Raw genomic sequence first — 23,592 nt, forward strand, 5'->3', positions numbered from 1 at the left:
ATATAAGCACATATTTAGAGCAAGGACTGTCTCTTACTAACTTTCAATCCAAATAGACAAGACAGAAAAGGGCAGCCAGGGGGTGGGGGTGGAAGAGAACAGAGGAAGAGAGATGAAGTGACTTGCCAAAGGTTGCACAATGGGCCTATGGCAAAGCTCTAATTAGATCCAAGTTGCCTGATTCCCAGTCCCGTGTTTTATTCACTAGACAATGCTGCCTTTTCAAATGATTCCTGTATGACTTTGATGGAACTTGTGTGTGTGAAGGGACAGAAGTTTACCCCACTGCATGTCTCTCAAATGATTTATAATCTTGTTCTTCTGAAAGTCACTATTATAAATAAAATGTAGTAGTAGTAGTAGCAGTAAACAAGTCTGCGAAATTTACTGCCTGTTTTATTTCACACTTCACTCCAAGGAAACAAAGTAATCCACTTTTTGAATATTTCCAAATAAAAGCCACAGGAATGTCATATTTATGACTAATTGCAGTGCACTTTATTATGCAGCCCTGATTGGAGGGGGGCAGTTTTGAAGTCTCAAGTGTCGAGTGAGAATTGCTTCATTAAGTAAGCAAATGCATCTCCGGGAATGTATCTATAACTAAAATTTACTGGGAAAAGCAATTAAAGATCTGCCAAAGTCAGGCACTTTGGGATACCTAGGAAGCTTAGGCTAACTGAACCCTTCCTGTTCCCTGGGGAGGTGCCCCCAGCATATGCGGAATAGTGGCCCAGTGCATCCCTATCACATGTATCCCCTGCAGAACATCTTCCAGAACATGAGGAAGCCCCTCTGCTGTGAGAGGGCTCCAGGAGGTTCTGGGAGGGAGGAAGGAATTGAGTAGGAAATTCTCAGTGTTACGTGGCTCCACCTTTGCAGGCCTGCTGGATTTTACACAGCTGTGTTAACATCTTCTGGTTCCCCACAGGCGGACGTGTCTAGTGGACATGCACAACTCCTGCAAAAACCATGCAACCAGGTGGAAGGGGAGCCAGAAGGGCAGCAGGGGACACCCATCTATGTGGATGGCTCATGGCTCTGTTGTAGTGGGCTCTCTTCCTCATAATTTTTTAGTGATCCACATTGTTTGGGAGGCCTCGCACACTCCAAACTCCATTGACTATCAAACCCCTTCTATTTACAGGGATGCTTCACAGCAGACCCCTTGTAGAGTATCCCTGCCCCTCTGGGACCCCACTGATGCTTTCTGTATGGGAGAGTGCATGGTCTGGCCCAGTATTTGCAAGTGTGCATTCATCCTAGCCTTTAATTCCTTTACCCTTGCAGGCTTTGCTGTTTCACTTGGCAGGATGCTCTGCAAGCCACTGATCCTGTAATTAGTAATTAATTATTTACAGTGCATTTGTGACACATGGTTTTGCTTCAAACAAGCAAACAGAGTATGGCTTGTTCCTAGAGGATTTCCTTATTCAGTCCCATGTCACGTTATTAGTAGTAATCTGCTGGTTGCTAGAATTATACAGTTCCCTCTGCGAAGTAGACCGAGACCCTGATGTATCCCTGGTGGGAATAATTAGACCCCTAAATCTTATTAAGCAGTATAAGTAAAACAGTAGGATGCTAGGTTTTAAATTGAGACTTTCTGGAAGAGTTTCAATATTCTTCAGTAACCCACATTCTAAGAAGCTTAAAAAACCCTTTTAATGTCCTACATTTGACTTCAGATATCTCACACCTTTCCTTCAGAAAGCTCCCCAAAGTGTTGTACAAAGAATACAGTAGGTCAGATCCTACTCATCTTACTGTATACTAATTTGGATGGAATATATGGACCCAAGGAGTGAAAGATGTTTCTTAGGTCATAGTAACATGAAGTAAGTTTAAAGCAGATTCAGGGTTTGGCATACAGAGCCCTCAGCCTGCTTCTTACCATGGCGCAAACACCATTAAACATCTTTTAAACCTGCTATTAAAAGATTCAGAAAGAGAAGGAAAAACAGAGCACTTGAAATGTAAAGTATTAACTAAGGCTTTCATTTTAACCATATCCCACATTCCCTTTAGCTGTAAAGAGGTTTCATAAGAAGAGACTCCTTGTTTGGCAGTCTGCAGATCGTATTAACGTTGGTAATAACTGTCCTTTATGAAGAAGAGAGAAGTTAGTTGAGATGGGCTGGAGCTATTGGTGTTAGTCTGATTTCATTTCCTAAAGACAAAACACGTACACACAGGGGAGGGGAGAGAAAAGAACAGCAAAGATAGAAAAATGGAGCTTCTGTCTCTGGTGTTGACTCTCACTTAGAACCTCACAGCTAGAAAACCCAGGCACGGGGACACAGTTCAGGGCCGCCCAGAGGATTCAGGGGGGCTGGGGTCTTCGACGGCGGGGGCCCCCGCCGCCAAATTGCCGCCGAAGACCCGGCACTTTGGCGGCGGGTCCCAGGGTGGAAGGACCCCCCGCCGTGGGTCTTCAGGGCACTTTGGTGGCAGGTCCCGGAGCGGAAGGACCCCCCGCTGCCGAATTCCCAGAGCGGAAGAAGCTCTGGGGGCCTGGGGCCCTCAGAACGAGTGAAGGACCCAGCTCCAGGGGCCCTGAAAAACTCTCATGGGGGCCCCTGGGGCAAATTGCCCCACTTGCGGCCGCCCCCCCCCCCCCGTCGGGCGGCCCTGACACAGTTTGATCAGCCGCTCTGAGACCTGGCAAACTTGTACCAGCATCAGACTGTTTAAGGCATTGCTTCTATCTGCCTTTGGTCACAGACTTACAGCAGTGTCATAAAATAGTCTTGGCTGGCTGAGCCAGATTCTTATTGGACAGAAGGAAAAAGGAGAGGGACATGAAATAAGGTGGGAAAGGGAGTAAGACAAAGTCTCACATCTCGGATGGTGTTTGGGAATTGAGCCAGAGCCACTAGAAGTGGCCACATCATCTGGGTTCTTCTCTCTGGCCCGATGTGCTTAGAACACCTCTCAGGCTCAGGATGACTAAGGTCCAATGATGTTATAATGGATCCTGGGTTCCCAGGAGAGGGTGGTGTCCTGCCCCCAGCCCCGTCCTTGAATTATATCAGTAAGTGTTTTTGTTTGGACTAATTCAGTCTCCCTTTTGCACCTTCTGCCCCTGCCCCCTACTCAACATTTGTTATAGGTTACTGTGACATTTTATAAACATTTATCAACTATCACACATGGGATTCACAAGTGGGATACACTGGTAGGCCCAGCTATTAAAACAATATTCACGTGAGCCGTCTTGTTGAAATCAATTGAGACGATTTGGATGATCTAAGCAATATTTGGCCTGTTGAACAGAGATTGCTAGAGCCACCTCTTAGATACAGTCACCCCACCTGTGGTGCGGAAAGCAGCAGGAGCCATAGAACAGTGCACAAGAATGTTACACAACAATTTAAGTATCAGGGGGTAGCCATGTTAGTCTGTATCTACAAAAACAACAAGGAGTCTGGTGGCACCTTAAAGACTAACAGATTTATTTGGGCATAAGCTTTCGTGGGTAAAAACCTCACTTCTTCGGATGATAGGAAGTGAAGAGTGTAATTCAGTTTACATTACAGGGGGTATGTCACCGGGTTCACTCACCTTTGGGCACCTCCTGGTGGCTGCATCTGGGGATTAGCTCCACTCCAGGTCCGACATCCCCTTCTGTCATTCACTTGCCCTGTAGCCTCTCTATTTCTGACTCTGGGTGCCCCCTCTTCATGACTCAGGCTAGGTCATTACATAATCATCCCTTCCAGGCTATCAAAATCCTTCCATGCCAGTTGGCATTTCTCACAATCCTATGCCACTTCCCAGTGGCTGGTAAGGGAACCTAGGCCCACCCTCTACACTAGGTTCCACCCCAGGAACCCTGCAACAAACAACTCAGTCCTACTCCTTGCTGCTCTTTCCCTGGGCTTCTCCCTACTCAGTGCTCTCAGGCTTTTTTTTCTCCACAGTTCCTCTGGGGTTGACTCTTATTCCAGGGCTAGGACCCTCTTGGGTTTTCTCTGCCCCTTCTCTTTGCTCCCAGAGAATGACTGTAGACTCTCTCCCTGCAGCTTCTTTCTGCCCTCAATTTCCTGTCTTTATACTAAGCAGCCTGCTCCTGCCCAGCCGTTAAGCCTAGCTTTCCCTCCAGGTTCAGCCAAATACCATTATTGGCCCTTGGGGCCCACATTAACCCCTTAAGAGCCTGTGTAAGGTCCACACCCCATCACAGGGTACTATAGGAAGACTCTGTTTACTCAAGTTAAAATTTGTTCAGGACTAATTGTTTGGTGCCTGGATTGCCCTCAGAAAAGGAATTGGACCTTTCCTGCTTGATTTTGGATGGGCACATCACTTTATAAATACCATGAGTTCTTGGGTTCAGTGTTGGTACATGCCTACCAGTGATTTTTACCTCTCAAGGATCCTGAATACCTTTTACACTGAAAACACCCATTGACTTCAGTGCAGGTTGGTCCTCTTGAATGGTTTAATTATTCTTATATGTACTTAGATAAGCTGATGAGAGAAAGAGAGAGAGAGAGACATTGAGAGAGAGACAGAGAGACAGAGAAATAAAGGTTGAGAGTCAGAAGCACTTTGAATAATTAAAGGCAACCTCTTAGCTCATGAAACTATTCCTGTTCTATCCATATGAGTAGAGCACACAGGTCATTCTGTCATGGGAGCGGCAGGCAGGATACTTGTTCTGGAGGATGTGGTATACCCCATCTGTACCTGTCCCACCAAAGCAAAGGGAAATGATTCATAATGGAAAAGGAAGGACTGGTACTTTGAAAAGGAAACATGGACAACTTCCAAATCAAGCAAATATCCCAGTTGGTACATTCCATTTTTAGCCTAGTGGCTATCTCAGTGGCATATGGCTATTCTCAAGCATAGAAAGTTGCCTGTTGGTTTATTTTGTCTTGTTCATCTGGACTGAGATGGATGAAGACAACATGGCCACCTGTTATGCTGTCTTGTTTTTTAAAGTTCAGATAGTCTCTCTTCTCTTTTATATAGTCCTTACTGCCTCGGCGCAGAAAACTAGGTGCCACATAAGCTTGGGGTAAGGGGGTTATCTCAGTGCTCTCTGTTCGGTGCTCATGAAGTGTCTCTTGCCATTAATACATTGCACCAATTTCCAGTAGTAGTAAATAATTATCTGCAGTAGCGTCCATGACACTGTAGTTCACTCTTCCATGATCTAATTACCCCATGCCTCCTACACCTTAGACACTGCCATTAACCTTGCATGTAGAATGTCATCTAATGGATTGTCTGAGCTGAAAGCAATTTTATCTTTCTATATGAAAATATGCAGTCGTGCTCCTGAAAAATTTCTCATGTTAATCCTCTGGTTATGGGTTTTATTCCCTCTATAAGTATTACATTTCCAGATGGAGGCTAACAGAAGTTCCTCCTGCTGTCAATTCTGGTGTATAAAGACTTTGACAGCTTCCCTCCCCTCCCCCCAAACTAGAGACAGTCCTAATTTTCATGAACAGTGAAGAAATTCATTTAGCAGATCAGATATGTAAAGCACAGATGGAATGGGATTTTATATATATAATTTATTTAAAGAGCCCAAGGTATAGATGCTAATGGGGCCAGAATATTAGTCTTCTCAAAAGATGATGTCTGTATAATTTTCTATGCTGTACTGCACAGCTGATAATGATCCATGGTGATTACTCACCTGAAATCTGAGATGAATTTGCACAGGAGGCCCTTAAGAGAATGTCAGGTTCTAAGACCCTGCATAGAGATGCAGGCTTGTGCTGTTAATTTACCTTAGTATCAGGTGTGAGGAACATCCACAGAGATAGAAAAAAATTGTATCAATTGACTTTGTCAGCCGGGTCAGATGAGCTTTATTAGTTCCAACCCAAGAGTATCTCTCCGAAGCAGGGATCTAGGGGTTGGTACAGAGAAAGGAGGGTGCTGCAGGGGTCAACCCTGGGAACAGCCAAACTCATGCTGACGCTTAAGAGCACTCTTATTTAATTAACAATTAAAGCTGATTGAGAATTTTCCATAAAAATAAACTTTGGATGGAAAATGCAGTGTCAGCAAAACTGAAATTTTCTGCAGGAAAATGTTGGTTTTCTGATTTTTTTTCTCCATCAGGTTGTGTTGAGCTGAATGGTTAGAATGAATTGAAACATTTTGTTTCAGGTCAGTTTGACATAATCTGTGTCCACCTGAGCTGCTGTTGTGCCCTGATTGGAGCTGTAGTTAGGGTGTCACATGCCCCTGTACTACTGTATGGGTTGGGATCTCTGCCTGGATTATATCTCCCATGATGCACCATGATCTACCCTCTAGCTGAGCCACCAAAATGTACTGGGGAGTTACACGACCACAGTGCCATCTTTTGGGTGAAAGCTGCTGGCCTATAAAGGAGAATGGGGGCATGATATACTTGAACTACAACTCCTATGATGCACCATTGCAGCGTAGGTGGGTGCATTTCAATGGTGAATGGAACCAAAATGAATTTTTTTTAACATTTCCAAATTGAAAATTTTCAGAACTCCCCCTTCCACAAATTATATATATTTAGACTCTCTGTAATGTGCATGTACTGTGTTAGGAGCAGGGTGGGAATGGAAGCTGCTTACAGAACTACAGCTAAATTTTTTGGTCTGCCTCTATGCTTTAACAAACCACATATGGACACACTGACTTCCACTGAATATGGCTAATTAAAATATATCCTCTCAGCTCCGAATTGGTTACTAATATTAAGACTGACTGCAAGGACCTGAGAGTTTTCCAGGGAGCACTGAGAACAGCTGGTTGAATTTTTTCACAAAAGGTTTTTTCATAGAAAAATGGCTTTTTCAAAATCAAAACATTTCATGAAAAATTGACACTCAGTGTCCCATTTTTCATGACATTTTCTGTAATAGTGTAATCAACATGCAAAAAAATTGTTGTATTTTGTTTTGAAATTCTAATCAAAATGATTAGAATTGATGATTTTCCAGAAGCTGGAGATAGGCGACAGGGGATGGATCACTTGATGACTACCTGTTCTGCCCATTCCCTCTGAAGCACCAGGCATTGGCCACTGTCAGAAGACAGGATACAGGGCTAGAAGGACCTTTGATCTAACCCAGTATGGCCATTCTTATGATTTCAGTAAATCAAAAATTTCTATAAACAGTTTTTTACTGAAACCAGAGGTTTTGGAAAATGAAACATTTAATAAATCCTATACATAATTTTAATACACATTTTGGTGAAGATTTTGTGAAAAACAGAAAATGTATCTATTTTGGACCCTGCTAGATGGGAATTGAACCTGATCACAATGCCCAAACATAGGCCCATCCTTCTTCTCTTGTTCCTTGGTAAATCTTATATTGATTTAAATGGAGGCAAAGTGACTTAGACACTGAGCACTTTTGGATATCCCTCCATTTATGTCTAATAATTTTCTTTAAATACAAGGGACTAATTGATTTCACCAGACACTGGACTAACCAGACAATGATTCCCTTTTAACAGGAAGTAAAGAGAGAGGCAATACGGAACCACACCAACATGTCTTTCTTTCTCTGACTCATCTGATCTTGAGGGAAGGTTTCAAGTGAACAGTACCATAGCTTTTCTGAATGTGTCTGACAGCTATACACCTAACATGAGTTGTGAAGTCACCTTTACTTACATTGAACATTTCTCCTCTCTTCTTGGAAGTCACACTTTTCACTTGCGTTCCTGACCGTTGTTTTGATACAGCATAGTGACAAAAAATTACATAGGAATAATATCTGGCTTCAGGGAAACCCTTTCTTCCACGCATCCCAAAGCATTCAGCTACGGCTACACCCCATGGGCCAGATTCTGCATGGCACCTTTGGGTATGTCTACATTCCAAGTGAAGTTGTGATTCCGGCATGGATTGGCAGATCAATGCCAGCTTTAATCTAGCTAGCATGGGTAACAATGGTAATGAAGAGGTGGCAGTACAGATTTTAGCACAGGCTATCAATGAGAATATTGGTGGGATTGTTCTCTGCACTAGCTTTAATTTAGCTAGCACGGGTAACAATAGCAGTGAAGACATATCAGTACTGGCTAGCAACCAGGTATGCCTACCCGTGCTACAGTATCACCTTCAATAACTTGTAGCCATACCCCATTGTGGGGAAAGAGAGTGTAACATGCTGTTTCTTCCTCTCCTTTGTCCCTCATGGCCCAGACAGCTCCATCTATACCTGGACTCAATTTGATCTCTCCAGAGAGTGCTAGGGAGTAGATATGTTCGTGCTCAGGTTGGTCCACTATAGTGTCTGGGGGCACGGCGTGATGGCTAGCAGCATGCTCATCTCTCAACAGGTTAGTATGTGTACCACCAACCACAACACGTACAAGCCAAATATCCTTTTGAAAGGACCAGCAGTTTGTGCCCCAGTTGGTCACCCCTTTAAAACAGTATTGGAATCCTGATCCGCCAGGCAGGGTTTATAGCACAGAGGATGCCTTCTGCCCCTTTCATCACTATCCAGGGAAGAATTTTTAATTATATAAAAATGTATCCACTCACCCACTGAAATACAGCCTACTCTGCAGAGGAAAACAAGGGCCTTTAAACAGTGCACAGCAGCATTACCCCATGAGTAAAGTATAGGCAATGAACTCAGCAGGCCAAATTCTGCTCCCAGTGCAAATCACACTTAAATAGGTTGAACGTATGGGGTTCAATGAAATAAAAGCAGAATTCAACCCAATCGGATTTGCTTAGGTTTAACTAAGAGAATTTGGGCTATTTTATACAATTTAGGATAAAATTGGAAAGATCAGAAGTTTTTCCTGAGTGCATTTAAAAAAAAAACCTGAGTAATTTAAATCCTTTTTAAATCAAGAAGCCCAATTCCATTTCTCTTTTTTTCTCAAACACCAACAGAACTATGACTTGTGATGATATACTCTAAGTCTTTAGAGCCAGATTCTACTCTCAGTAACACTGATGTGATTCTATGAAATCAACCGGTTGATCGTGGCATAATTGAGAGCAGAATCTGGCCCTCAGCCTTTCCCTTCCTGTTGGACAGTGAACAGGGTAATTTAATTTCTGTTCAGCCACAAATCAGCAAAGCTCCCGCTAGACAAAGATGCAGGTAAGTGATACCTGGCAAATTGAGGATTACTTGAGAAATACTGGTTTGTCTTTTTTTTCCTCTGGGGAAGAAGTAGAGCAGTTAAACTCCCCTGTTACAACAAAAGATCATTCCTCTGTCATTATGAGTATGAAGAAGGGCGGGTCAGGCACTCGGAGTTTAAGGATTCCCTTTAGATCTCTACTTTTCTGCTTTGTCAGAAAACTTCTATCCTCTGCTCTCCAAAGTTTGTGAAGAGATTTTTTACTTAAAGGGGAGTCCTTGAATCTGCGTGTGATCTTTTCACAGTCAGACTCAAAGAAGGTAACAACCCTTCTCCATTCTCATCTTCCTAGCCAATTTTTCCTTCTTAAATACATATGGGCAGATAATTGCCAAGGAAGGTCCTTGCCTGCAAGTTGGAGGTTTGCTTTCTATAACTTGCTATGACAGCTCCTATGGGCTGTATTCGCCACAAGCTGCCAGGTATTCTCTAGAGAGATGCCTGCTCGGTAAGATGTAAATCAGGAGCTCCAGGCCTTCAAAGGTCAAAAGAGTTCCGATCCAGGTTTTGGCTCATTATAGGAAAAAGGAATTAGCCACAAAATTCAGATAGCTGTGTGGGCTCCTGATCGGAAACACAACCCCTCTCCCCCTCTAAAATTCAGGGGTATTTGGATCTGGGGGGTTGACTTTGAGCCCAACCCTATTATTAACTCTTAGTGATGATGGATGAATCTCAGTAAACTTATAGTTTAGAGCAGAAAGATGGTTCAGTGGCTAAGATTTTAGTTTGGGACTTGGGAGATGCAGCTTCAATTCCCTGCTTTGTTACAGAATTTGTGTGTGACACCATGGGCAAATCACTCACTCTTTCTTCAATTCCCCATTTGTCAAATTAAAATAATAATTCTTCCCTACTCATACTGTGTCATGTAAAAAAGTATATTAAAGATTGTGAGACACTCGGGTACTATGGTACGGGGAGGGGGGCGTATAAGTACATAGATAAATAGGTTTGATTCACTTCACATAAGTAATCCAGAATCTAGACATGACATCTTGGTCCCATTGAAGTCAATGGCAAAACTTTTACTGACTTCATTGGGTCAGGATTTCACCCTGGACGTTTATCCAAATCTCTTGGGTAAGTGGGACAGAAAGCTCAAGAGAGCAGATATTCTCCTGAGGTTGAGTAGAGTGTTTCCATTTGTATAATGTGGATAAAAATACGTATTGCAGAGGGTATTGTGAGCCCACTGATTAGTTAATAGCTCTAAAGCACTTTGAGGATTAAAAGTGCTAGACAGTATTGATGCTACTATTGTTAGTCCACAGGGGGGGAAAGAAACAACAACCTTTAGGAGAATCTGACAGCTGCAACAGTAAGCACTCAGATGTAAAAGTTAAGATGTGCCCTTTCTGCTCCTTTATGATGCCATGTGGCTTAGAGAATATTACAAAAGTTATTTGAGAAATAATATTTGATCATGTAAAAATACTGTATTCAAATTCACATATATAAAGGGACACAAAGTTGTGTGTTCAACCTTACAGGTGTAAAGGATTATTTAAAGATTGGACTTGTGCCCTTTTTAGTTTCTTACAGTGAACAGAGAAGGCCGGGAAGGTGTGTGTGTGTGGGGGGGGGGGAAGTAACCTTTTCCTTGTTTTTACCTGAGACAGGTCTGATGTGTAAAGTCTGGTCTTTGTTCTTTTAACATCCACTGGGAGGTCTAAGGATGTTTAGTATTTGCTCTTAACACCTTAATTGAAGAGGTTGAAGTTGATTCTTTAGCAAGGTCTTCCTTTATTCACAATGGTACTTAGACATTCAGGTTTAATAGATATTAACAAAACCAGAGTGTTTAACTTTCCGACTGAAATCCCTTCCCCGGTAGTAGCTCAGTTTACACACCCTTGGCTTTTCTGATGTCACTGTTCTTATGTCACCTAGTTCTCCAGCCACCAGACAGTCTTCCAGACATGTCCTGAATTTCTTATTTAAATTATATTCTCTTTCCCCTTTGAGGTAGGTATGTGTCCACTTTCATCTCGGGAAATTCAGGGAAGGAGAAGTTAAGCACTTAAGCACTTTGCTGGATCTGCCTCAGTGATCTGCTCAAATTCCAACATCAAGCCTTCGGCAGAGCCAAGAGCAGACTCCAGCATTCCTGACTCTCAGTCCTTGGCTGTAACCACTAGACAAGGTTCCTTCCAAACTTTATGCCACATTGACAGAACACGCCAGCATAGACCCCATTGCCTTCCACCACATACACATGTGCTCTAGTGGTTAAAAAAATGCTGTCAGTCAGCAAATTTCTGGCATTTATTTTCATTCTGCAGATGCTGTGATGCATGGTAGACCATACCCTAACCCTGTTATGATTCTGCTGTGTATGGTACTCAACAACCAGGCTTTAGTCAATGCTAATGCAGCTGACGTATTTCTTGTGCCTCGAGGTATTGAATCTAATCTGTGTGACACACTGCTGGGGACACCCAGAACTGCGAGACACTGTTATCTCTCTGCCTCAGCAAGGATGAGCTTTGCTAGAGATTAGACTGTGTGTCAGCACTGTGCCACACCAGTCTGTCTTCCTCATCAGCAAACTCCTCAAGGTTCTCCCGGCCCAAACCTGCCTAGCAGATATCAATCAGTGAATGCCAGCTCTTGAGGTCTTTGGAGATGTTTTGCTGCAATTTTAGCTCATTAGCCACACTCTGGCTTCAAAAGAGTGGTGATGTCCAGTTTTCCCCTGGTACTTCCATTACTCTTTAACATTGTAGCTCCCCTATTTGCGTTCATGAAGCCGCATATCTAATGATTAATGCAGGGAGCTAACAGTAAGGACTTCTGGATTCTATTCCCAACTCTGCTGCTTATTCACTGTATAACATAGGGCAGGTCACATGATTTTGGTTTCCGAATTTACCCATCAATAAATGAGCATCATATTTACCTTCTATTTTTATAGCAAAGCCAGCGTATCCAGTGCTGTATGGGAGCTGAATTTTGTTCCTCAAGAAACAGGATCTTGCTGCAAAGAGCTTACAATCTAAAGACATGACAGTTGAATGGACATGTATAAAGACACCCTAATGCAGTAGAATACACGGTGTCCTATGAACAGTATACTCTGAATGCTCCCTGGAATACATGCTGTGACAGATATGGCAATTTCTTGCCATATCCTTGAAAACTTAATTGAATTAAGAGTAAGTATTTCTGAAATCCATTGTATTCAATTAATGGTTTATGTATTATTGTGGGTCGGAATTGTGTGGAACCTGTCTCTAGGGAGGAGATGGGATGCATACCCTCAGAAGTATTACGCACTTCAAAGGATTCTAGTGAACAACGTGACAGATACTAATGGACTTTTGAGTTACAGGGTCCAGTGGTTTGCCTGGGCAATCTCTAAGGTAAGGTGAACGTGAATTCCCCATCTCTGGAGATGCAAAAATCCAGCCTTTTGAAACTATGCCCTGACAAGGGGACCATTGTCTGCTGATTACTCGTTCCCAGAATCTCAAGATCAAAGGCCCACGCCATATAAAAGAAAGACTAACCAATTCATGGGGGTGCTAGTTCTGAGCTAAGGCTGTTATGAATTTATAACAGAGACACCCATTGGTGGGGCTTCAAGGACTGACTCCTACCAGAGCCCTTCTAGGAGCTGGGGCTAATCTCTGGGAGGTTTGTTAGTGTGTGTGTAAATTCTGTTATTGTTTTTAATATGTTTCTCTAATGCTTTTCTCTTAAGAATAAATGTGCTTGCTTAGCAAGAGCTGAGTGGTAGCTTGTAACAGGACGCAATTACAGCTGTTCATAGCCTCTGGAGAGAGAGCAAAAGGCAGATGCTGGTCTGTTTTGGCAGACTGGCTTGCTGGGGCTACCATAACAAATATAAGCAGAGAACTGTGCAACCTGGAAAAAACTCAGTCAGGAAGCAGAGGGACCTGGGTCTCTGCCCAAGAGAGGTGATGTCTGAGGAGCCAGGAGCTACAGTGGGTGCTTTTGGTGGATCTCTCAGGGGGAAATACAGGTGCAGTTGCCCTGAAAAGTGACACCTGCGTTTGTAGAAGTCCTTTGAAATATATGAGGAAGTAGTGACTCCAATGCTCTTGGACTTGCATGCAACCAGTGGGAAAATGGCTTGAAAGGCAACAGAGCCAATTCTCTGAGCTGTCAAGATTGCCATTGATGGCACTAAATTGGGTGAAGAGCATTGTGGGACTACACTGGGAGGACTAATGTCACCACTACAACTGTTACTAATACCTGCTGTCTACACTGGCATTGCAACACTTCAGAATGACAGAATGTTGGTGGATGGTACAATAATTAGTTTTACATAGGGAAAGTATAATTCCAGTGGTGGTATAATCCCAATGTTAATGTGATGGTAACAATTTTGTGCACAACTGCCTGGGAATTCAATGGAGCTTGTGACACCAACATTATTTTGTGCAGACAAAGCTGCACAGGAAGAAGCAGCAAGGTTTAGCAAGGGATCAGATGGGTGAGGAAATGGAAAGAGTGATCAGAGATGATGCTAAATTTAAGGGTGTGGAGAAGGGAAAGGCTGGATTGAGAATAACAGAGAAAAGGAGGGTAGTGAGGCTTAATTAATTGAGTGTAAATTAAAGTGCATTGATCTCAGCTGAGAGGAACTCGAGGTACAAACTTTTATTAAGGCAAAAATGACAAAGATGGATAACTCATACGTTTATTAAAATGCCATGTCAGAAATGGAAAGATGCCTTTAATCAGAAAGAGACTGCAGGCCAAGCCAGATTCACATCCAGTTGAATTAATGGAGTACTTAAAAATATTGGATGATATTTCAAGCTTGATGAGCAATTAGTCATGGATGCTTTAGCCTTTGTGCTGGAGAAGGTGGGCTTCTTTTTGGATTGCAAAGCAGATAGAGAAAACAGTCCAACTATCCAGATCTTGGACATACTCAGGCACCTTTGGTTCAACTCGATTGTGGACCTGATGGACATCTGAGGTCATCTGAATCCATTCCCTAGCCTAAAGTTATGGAGATCCCGTAAACTCTTCACAGGTATAACACGGGTTATGTGGACAATTAGGGTATGCTTAGGGAGCATCCCTCCCAGCTGAGGTCCACAGACTCATGCTACTTTGGCTCAAGCTAGGTCACAAAAAATAGCAGTGTGGATGTTGCGGCACCAGCAGAGGCTCAGGCTTGCCACCTGAGCTGGGACACACCAGACCCCCTGGATCTGAGTTTGGATGGCTAGGCCGAGCCTCCAGCAGCATAAACGTACGTCTATTTTTAGTGCACTAGCTTCAGTCGAGGTAGCATGAGTCTGTCTACCCAGGCTGGGAGGCTCGGTCCCAGTTGCAGTGTAAATGTATCTTTAAGTTTTAAAGACTGTTGTAATTTCATATTCAAGAATTAAAATAGTTCCATTTTCCCTGCCTAACAAGGGGTTTCTCTCTTTGTAAACATGAAAATATACATCTGGTGAAAGAATACAAACTTTAAAACATGGTGTTTTTCTGAGTAAGTCACAAATTTAGTTCTAATTAAGGATAATTTCAGAATCTCTTAAGGACTGAAATTCAGGCATTACTAGGTATTTTCCTACCTCAGCAGCTTGTTAGTGTCTTCTGGTTTTATTCAAAGAGTAATTGCAAGCTAAACACAATCTGCTTTAAATATAAAATTGTAACAAGTCATTTGTTAACCTAATTTTTAGAAGAATTCAGAGATAGTGTTTCCTGGGGGAAATTTTATAATAACTACAAACAAAATAGTTTGTTTTTAATTAGAAAAGCACTTCAGATACATTGTACATTTCCAAACATCTTTTAAAAAAAGAGGTTTACAGTATAAAATGGTCTGGTTATTCATCCAAAGTATAAACTAGTTATTTTGCCAGTTTTGGAAACAGGTAAATTTAATGGATTTTTAATGCTGTGTGTGTATTAGAACTTCATGATGCTGATAAATTTGGCATGACCATTTGATGGGGTATGCAGTATTTTGTAGCTGTGTCGGTCCAAAGACATTAGGACCATTCTGTTCGTAAAAAAGACAAACTTTCGAGCTACAGAGAGCATCACCATTAATGAAGACACTGATTTATGGCCTATTACAATAATCTGTAACCTATTAACCCCCCTTTGTAGTCCTATGACTACAGGGGTATTAATGGACAACTTCACCTTGAATTGTCCCATAGAATATATGCTGACTACTTGTGCTAAACTATCTGTTTGATCTTGTACCTGAACAAGAGCTCTGTGTAGCTCGAAAGCTTGTCTCTTTCACCAACAGAAGTTGGTCCAATAAAAGATATTACCTCACCTATCCTGTCTCTCTAATTTGCTGGTGAGCAGATGTAAACTGATTTTCCATGAACGACACCAGGGTTATCTGAAGCACCGTGGAAAGGCAGAAAATGATAGGATGACATGAGGAATGGGAGATTAACAGGCTGATGCCGAAGGAACCCTTGAAATGTGGTGGAAATTATTGTTTGAGCGGATTTATGGAGGTTGTAAATTAATATAACAGCAGCACCAGATCCTGCATCCCTTGCTTCTCACAGAAGCTGAAGTCACGTGAATCAAAGCCCCGAAATCCAACCCAGACATGTAATTACAAGCAGTGTTTCCTGGGAGTAAGCTGGCCATTTGTGTGAAAGATTGAGAAGTTTTGCTGTCTGTTCTTGTTTGTTTGTTTTCTTAGTTATTGGACCTATGTGATTATACTAGTGAAAGGGTTTATCTGAATCTCCTATTTGCACAGTTTGGCTGTATCCACACTAATCCTTTTAATTTAGTGTTTTTTTTCCTCCCATCAGTTCATGTATTTTAAAGCCAGAAGGGACTTGTCACCAGGTGAGTTGGCCCTTGAAGGGGATTGGGGTCTGTGCCAGGCTTAGCTCAGCTCCCCAGGTGAAAAGAATGAATGCAAGGGTCACATGATGGGGAGCAGGTGACTAAAAACCAGGCTTGCTGGGATATAAAAACAGCCTGTGCTCTAAGGGAGACCAGAGCTGAGAGAGATGCAGTGGAGAGTAGATCTAACAGTGAATGCTCCATCAAGAGTGGGAGGGACTCTAGGGGGATTAGACCTTGCAAGGAATGTTCTATCAAGAGTGAGAGGGCCAACCAGGAACAGGTCAGTGAGGAGGCCTGGAAGAGGCCCTGGGAAGGGGAGACAGGGTAATTTAGGCTGTGTGGCAGACAACCTTGTGATTTAGGGTCTTCCAGGCTGGGAACTCAGAGTAGAGGGTGGGTGTTCCCCCCACTGCCCCCTGTGGGTATGTCCACACTGCGCACTCCTTATAGCTGCACATAGAGAACCTGCACTGCACACGCCCCTAGCACAGGTATAAATAACAGTGCAGACAGTGAGGCACTGCTTAGGTGAGACCCTGCACCAGACCCTTATAGCATATACCTTACGCAAGCTCTCTGCGCTGCCTCCCCCATGTGTTTTTAGCAGTGTAGTGTCCATGTCTCAGGGAAAGACTCCAGCAACGAGGAAAGGCTCCAGCAGCTCCCTGCGGTGTAGAAAGGTTCTGGCTGCTCCTTGCTGCCGGAGCGTTTCCCCGCTGCCTCCTGCCTTCCAGAGTCTTTCCTTGCTGCAGTGAAAGGCTCTGACAGTGGGCAGATGCCGGAGCCTGTCCCCACTGCCTTCCCCGTCCCAGAGCCTTTCACTGCCGTCTGTAACTACACACCGCAGTGTGGACATAGCCTGCTTTACATTGTGTTGTGTAGCTACATATATCCTACCTGTCACTGCCATGAGTGTGCAGTGTAAACATACCTTGTGAGAGAGGGGGGTGCAGTTATGCAAAGGGAAGGAACTGATTAGAACCCAAAAAGGCTGGCAGCTGGGCCCGGGAGAAGGGCTGAATAGAAGGTGAAAGAGGCGACACATGCACTATGCTCTCAGTAGTCTGGGGCAGAAGATTTGGTTTGAGGTTTATGTTGAGTTAAAACCCAAAAGGGTGTGCTTTTAGGGTTAGCTGGAGAGCTAAGCCATTGCAGTGACCTGACAAAGTGGGGTTGCTGGGAGTTGGTGAATGACTGATATGAAGAGGAAACTGAGGCAGACAGGCTCTGGTGCTGAGTTTGATGAGACTTTTGCTACACGACCATTAGCTCATCTAGTTTGTGCCAAAGGCCATAGAACTTCATCCAGTTAACCAGTCAAGTTGGTCATTTGGTTGGTTGTAAACATGGTTTGTGTCTACACTCTACATGGCTAGTACACAGCAAGCAAGGCAACTCCCCTGGAATCTGTTAGACTGACTAGTTCTCCTTCTATCCTGGGCTGCATATGTGACAGGGACATAGATTTGCCAGACTAGATCAAATCATTGGCCCATCAAGTTGGCACCCTCTGACTTTGGCAGTGGCCAATACCTAATGCTTAAGAGGAAAGGTGTTTTGGGTTTTTTTGCACTAACACACAGAGGACCAAGAGTAAAAATAACAGAGAGGGGACTTCAGTCAATTGTGCATTGCTATAAAGCGGGGAAATTTGATCTGTATCCTTACCTAATGCCATGAAGAAATCTGATGCGATTCAACAAGGACAAGTGTAGAGTTCTGCACTTAGGACGGAAGAATCCCATGCACTGCTACAGACTAGAGACCGACTGGCTAGGCAGCAGTTCTGCAGAAAAGGACCTAGGGGTTACAGTGGACAAGAAGTTGGTTATGAGTCAACAGTGTGCTCTTGTTGCCAAGAAGGCTAACAGCATTTTGGGCTGTATAAGTAGGAGCATTGCCAGCAGATCGAGGGACATGATCATTCCCCTCTATTCGACATTGGTGAGGCTTCATCTGGAATACCGTGTCCAGTTTTAGGCCCCACACTACAAGAAGGATGTGGAAAAATTGAAGAGTCCAGTGGAGGGCAACAAAAATGATTAGGGGGCTGGAGCACATGATTTATGAGAAGAGGCTGAGGGAACTGGGATTATTTTGTCTTCAGAAGAGAGGAATGAGGGTGGATTTGATAGCTGCTTTCAACTACCTGAAAGGGGGTTCCAAAGAGGATGGATCTAGACTGTTCTCAGTGGTAGCAGATGACAGAACAAGGAGTAATGGTCTCAAGTTTCAGTGGGGGAGGTTTAGGTTGGATATTAGGAAAAATGTTTTCACTAGGAGGGTGGTGAAGCACTGGAATGGGTTACCTGAGGAGGTGGTGGAATCTCCTTCCTTAGAGGTTTTTAAAGTCAGGCTTGACAAAGCCCTGTCTGGGATGATTTAGTTGGGAATTGGTCCTGCTTTGAGCAGGGGGTTGGACTAGATGACCTCCTGAGGTCCCTTCCAATTCTATGATTCTAAGGGTCATAGAGTTGAAGGCCAGAAGGGACCACCAGACCATCTAGTCTGACCTCCTGTATGTGAAGCATGACATTTGACTGCCTTTCTCTTAGCATCTCATTCATGATCATACAATTATGAAGCACCTTTATTAACCAAAAAAAAAAAGGGTGTGTTTGTGTGTTAATGTTGTGGTCATGAAAGCTGCTGGATGGAGAGTCCTTGGGACTGACATCCTTAATTTATCCATAGCACAGATATACCTGGAGAGCAGAGCTGCCTGTCTCCACAGCCATTGTGCCTCGATGCAAACTCACAGAGACCACCATAAAAGATAAGGAAGTCTCCGTGCCCATTTATTGCTTAGGGCTGGTCTACACTAGGTGGGGGGGATCAATCCAAGATACGCAACTTCAGCTATGCGAATAGCGTAGCTGAAGTCGAAGTATCTTGGATCGAATTACCTGGGGTCCAGATGGTGCGGGATCGATGGCCATGGCTCCCCCGTCGACTGCGCTACCGCCGCTCGCTCTGGTGGAGTTCCAGAGTTGACGGTGAGCGCGTTCGGGGATCGATATATCGTGTCTTAACGAGACGCGATATATCAATCCCAGATAAATCGATTGCAACCCGCCGATACGGCAGGTAGTGAAGACGTACCCTTAGTTTCTCTGCTGCATCTGCAAACAGGAACATGTTCTTCATTAGGTGAAGAAAAGTCTGCTGGGATGTGCACAGAGATGATTGGACAGGGAGATTTAGCAAACCCTTCTAATAAGCCTGCTGTAGCATTTGATTCAATGACCTCTTGTAGTAGTAATAGTGAATCCTACGTGATGACTGTATGCCATGGTAAGCCATATTTTTTTTATATATTTGCTGCCCATTCACTTCAAATGTCCCCTTGTGCTCCTTAAATACAGGAGAGAGACATAAAGGGACTTCTACGTTTTTATCACAGCCACTTTAATGTCAAACACCTCTATAAGGTCCCCTCTGAGGGTACATCTACACTACAGGGGGGAGTCGATTTAAGATACGCAAATTCAGCTACGTGAATAGCGTAGCTGAATTCGACGTATCGCAGCCGACTTACCCCGTTGTGAGGACGGCGGCAAAATCGACTTCTGCGGCTTTCTGTTGGCGGCGCTTACTCCCACCTCCGCTGGTGGAGTAAGAGCGCCGATTCGGGGATCGATTGTCGCGTCCCGACGGGACGCGATAAATCGATCCCCGAGAGGTCGATTTCTACCCGCCGATTCAGGTGGGTAGTGTAAACCTAGCCTAAGTCTTTTTGATCTTGTGCCTGCTTCTGTATGTCAGCTTAGTTTACCCACTCCTCTGGGTCACCAGTCACCAACAATTTCATCTGAAAAAATATATTATCTGGGCAATTTTGTTTTTTGTATGGGGGCCAAACTTACTCCTATCAAAGTTAATAGGAGTTTTGCCATTGACTTCAATGGGAGCATGGTTAAGCTGTTAAACATCTGAAAACCCTTAAGTGCTATATAAGGTAGCTTTAGCTTTTAATTCTATACTAATGCACAGTTTTGTATATTCCCCTTCCCACTGCCACCTCAAAGTCTGTCTATTTAAGTATCTTAGAAGGTGAGTCAAGGAACATTTCATTCCATCAGTACATAAAGCTTTTACCTTGGGATATATGGTATTCTCCTTTGAATTCGTGTGAATTCAAATAAAGAAAAAGAACTTGCTCAGATGACATATAATTTCAGCATTTTCCAATTAAATATGTTTTAAAGCTTTTGGCTAGCAATGCCCTACTCAACCCACTTGCTGATCTATTACACTTTGAAACCAAATAACATTCCATTAAAAATGTACCCACCTCTCTCCATCACATAACTTCATAACATTTCTTGCTTCCGGGAATGACTTTAGTAATTACCGCCAATAAATGCTGTTTGCCACTTTGTTTTTCTTGCCCAAAAGCAAAACATGTATATAAAAAAAAAATCTTTAAACAATGACATCTGCAGCACAATCTGTTGTGTGATTCCTTTTGGTATCATCAACAAACTGCAGATTACTTATTATCCCCTCTGAGTCATCTAAGGAGCTAAGAAACAGCTAGCATCCCAGAACTCATTTCTGTACATCCCTCGGTTACTAATCCTCTCCCATTTGGTCTTTTTTATATCGTCGGCTATTTTTGTTTTGTGCTTCCCAGCCTAGTTTCCATGTACTTGTCTATTTGCTCTGCTTTCATGCTAGGCTCTGATAATTTCCTGCAAACAACTCTATTACTTGCTCTTTGATTATCAGCTGTGGCTGTGGCGCATTTGGTGCAACCAAGGAGCTTATAAGCCACCTTTGTGCTCCCCCATACCTTGTAGCCTCTCTGCAGTGGGCCAACTGTCAGCACAAGCTTAAAGCAGCCTGAAGCCCCAATGGGCAGTTGCAGCATTTGGAGATCACTGGGACATGGCCACACTCCCTTTCCCTCTGCCACTCCCCTTATGCTGACTTCAGGGGATTGTCAGAGCCAGTATGGGAAACCGCACAGGGCAGTCCCAGAACTCACATCTCCTCTTGTCTTACAGAACCCAGGTCTTGTTAACCATCAGAACATGGGGCAGCACTCGTCTGCACTCTCGAGCATTGTGGAAGTAGTGGGCTGAGAGATTTGTGGTGGCTGGTTGTGGGGTGTTGTGATTTATGGTAGGCTTTTAACTGTCCCATTGGCTATTATGCCGTGAAATGTCTTGGGCAATAGAAACGTTTGAATTAAGGATATTTATACTTCGGTTTTTAACACTTGGACAGGCACCAAGAACTTGGGCAGGCGGATTTAATACATTTAGTTTATAGTATGTTTATAACATATATATTGTAACAGCTTCAGTTAAGAAGGTGGGGGGGACTGCAGGGACTGTTTAGGAAGACAGAATGTTGTCACCCAAAGTGAAGTTTGAGCAGGAAATTTGAGACCCTCCCATCCTCCCCAGTCTCGTATAACACAGTGCCCCAAGGTGGTCACTACAGTCAGGTCTGAAGCCTGGACCTCTATATCTAGATCTAAAAAAAGCCCTCAGCCTCTTCTGGCTGAGCTATAAGACTCAGCTCTGCAATTCAAAGCCGGTCACAGACTCATAAACCTCTATGTGGTCCAGCCACTTGAGGGAGCCAGAGAGCCTCACTAGAAGTGGGGTTTACACTTGCAGAAGGTCCCATGGGGTATTTTATGACCACAAGTGGTCAGATTCTGTTTTATGTCTCATTCACAAGATGTCACCTCCAATAGAACATTACATCTTGGTGCGTCATTAATCCATTCATGGCATAGAGGGAAGAGTGCTGCTTCTCGAGGGCCTGAATCAATCATTGAAGTCAGTAGAAAACCTTTATTGACTTCAATGTGCTTTGGACCAGGCCTTGAATCATCAATACAACTGAGTCTTTCCTTGGAGGTGTCCTCTCCAGATACTAATTAGGCCCAACTGTGAAATCTGACGAACTCACAGCCCTGTCTATCGGTCTACAGCTAGAACACCTCAAAGAAAATATTTTTATTCAAAATCAGGTATTTTGTGGGGTATATGGCACAGTTCTGAACCTGTATGTGGTAGAGCGCCCCTTTTAGGAGCAACGTGGGGAGACACGTGCATGTAAGTCCAATTACCTCCTCCCCCATGGGTGCTGCAGGGTGTGTCTTTCTAGCAGGCTGGTGCTCAACCCTCTGGCCAAGGCCTCTTGGCTGTTTTGTCCCCTCTCGGGGTCTCAGATGAAACAGTGAAGCAGCCCGCAATCAGCAAATGAGGTTAAACAACAGAGAGGAAAAGAAAAACCTATAGGCAGCTCCCACGAGGATATGGCTCTCTCTTACTTTAGACAGCCCTGGGAGGATCACTGTCCATGTCAGAGTTCACTGGGGCTCCAGTGTAAGTCTCAGCTTTGTCCCTGTTTTAGCTTAGGGAATCCGCACTCTCGTTCTGCGAGACCAGGGGCTCTGCAGGCTGCCAGCCCTCTCTTCAGGGTTGGAGAAGCTCAGCTGCCTGTTCCTGTCCCAGGATTGCCCTCATCTCAGTGGAGTTCCCTCCTTTTAATGCCTCCTCCAATCCTGGCTTGATTTAGAGGGGCGAGGCCACTCCAACCCAAAGCAGTTCCTTTGGCCCTTCTGTGCCAATGTGTGCTTTATATTTCTCGTCACAGGTACATCCGATACTAATAGGTCTCATGATACCTATCTACTTTATCTTCTGTAAATATTAGCTCATTTAAGATCATACAAACTTGCTCCTAGTATAGATTGAGTAAAATTGTCAAAAGTCACTTAGTCCCAGATTTTTAAAGATATTTAAGCATTGTTCCACTCAACATTGCTACCCCTAACTAACTTAGGATCCTAAGACTCATTATCAAAAGGAGCTAAATCAGTTAGCTCTTGCAAAGATGGGCAGAACAATACAGAGGTACCTTTAAAAATCTGGGATTAAGTGATTTAGATGGCTGAATCACTTATGATCCAGTTTTTAAAAAGGTATTTAGGCACCTAAAGGTGCAGATAGGTACCTAGTGGGATTTTCAGATGCCTAATGTGTGTTGACCAAAGCCTAAATACCTTTAAAAATCTGAGCCTAAATCACTTTTGAAAATGGGTCTTAGATGCCTTTTAAAATTTTACTCTTTGTGTATGTAGATAGCAGAAACCGATTATGATGCCCCTGTTTCCCCAAGGGTAACATATTAGGAATCTGAAGCCAAGTGATTCTGAAATTTGGTTTAATGAATGCTGGAAATGTCAGCCTGATTTTTGCTTTCATGTCATTTGCTTCAAAGTACTGTTATTTTTTTCTCAAGTAAATTCTCAGATTTCTGTTTACCCTCTTATCTCATCATGTTTATATACCACTTAAAATATGATAATTATTGTCAATTATAATTAAAAAGTAACTACTGTCTTATAATTACCATCTTCACTGACATTAACATTACAGATAAATTATAGCTACACATTCCAATTTAGAAGAAGCGCTCCTGGAATTCTAAGTTATATACCCTATAATTTACTGGGGGAAACAAACCCAGAAGAAAGATGAGACTTATTTTCTTTTAATATGTCTGCAGTTCTGTCCCCTTGTAATCTTGTTTTTTACAATGTGGGCCCTTATCTGTTGCAAACAGGATAGAGACCACTAATTAATTTTACACAGGCCACTGAACAGTGTCAGA

The sequence above is a fragment of the Trachemys scripta genome, chromosome 2 (assembly GCF_013100865.1).
Source record: "Trachemys scripta elegans isolate TJP31775 chromosome 2, CAS_Tse_1.0, whole genome shotgun sequence".
Classification (NCBI taxonomy): Eukaryota; Metazoa; Chordata; order Testudines; family Emydidae; genus Trachemys; species Trachemys scripta.